Genomic DNA, 955 nt, shown 5'->3' with positions numbered 1-955 from the left:
GTGGTGTCAAAACAGGAAGTGTGTGTAAGGGGAGACAAATCTGTTTAGTTGGAGTTATGAACTCTTTTTCAACAGGAAGTTTATGTCTGTTCCTAGAGAAATAAGGTCACTGAGAGGTATGTGTGTTAAGAAATGGTTGGAATTTCTCTATGAAAAGATTCTCCTCGTTGATTCTTTCTTGTGTGGAGATTCTGTCTTTACAATGTGTGTGTATATATATATATATATGCAACCCATGCCAGCATGGAAAGCGGACGTTTAGCAATGATGATGATGATACATGCATGCACATACAGTGTGTGTCAGTCTATTTAGAACTTTCCTGCTGTTACACTTCTTATTGAAGATATCCAATAAAATAAAAATAAGTAATTATCAAAAATAGTGATTATTTATATTACAAAAAAAAATAGGAGTTTAATTAAATGAAGTAATAAATATTGCAAGGTGATGTCTTCAGCCATTAAATTTCACTGCTGACAAGTTTATTGTAGGACTAAAAACACCAAGATATATTAGAGTAATGAAGCTACTGAACCTAAATTATTTTTCTTTTCAATCCCAACCCCTTATGCATGTGCATGTGTGTGTGTGCATGTGTGTAGCAATCTTTGAAGTGATCAAAGAGTGAGCTTGCTCACTTAGGAAGTATGCTTGTTTTTGAAGAATTAATAGTTGTGCTTTTATATGATCAAGTGTCTTACAGTGAAAACAAAACATCTATGTAAATACAGATATGTGTATTTGAATATGAAGAAGTAGATGTGTGTGCACGTGCACCTATGTACACACACTCACTGACTCTCCCTTCCATATGTACATATATATACATATATATATATATATATATATATACACACACATACATATATGTATGTAAATATATATATATATATATACACACACACACATGCATATATGTATGTAAATATATATATATATATATATATATATA

This window comes from Octopus bimaculoides, chromosome 21 (genome assembly GCF_001194135.2).
Source record: "Octopus bimaculoides isolate UCB-OBI-ISO-001 chromosome 21, ASM119413v2, whole genome shotgun sequence".
Taxonomy (NCBI): Eukaryota; Metazoa; Mollusca; class Cephalopoda; order Octopoda; family Octopodidae; genus Octopus; species Octopus bimaculoides.
This window is presented reverse-complemented; position numbering follows the sequence as displayed.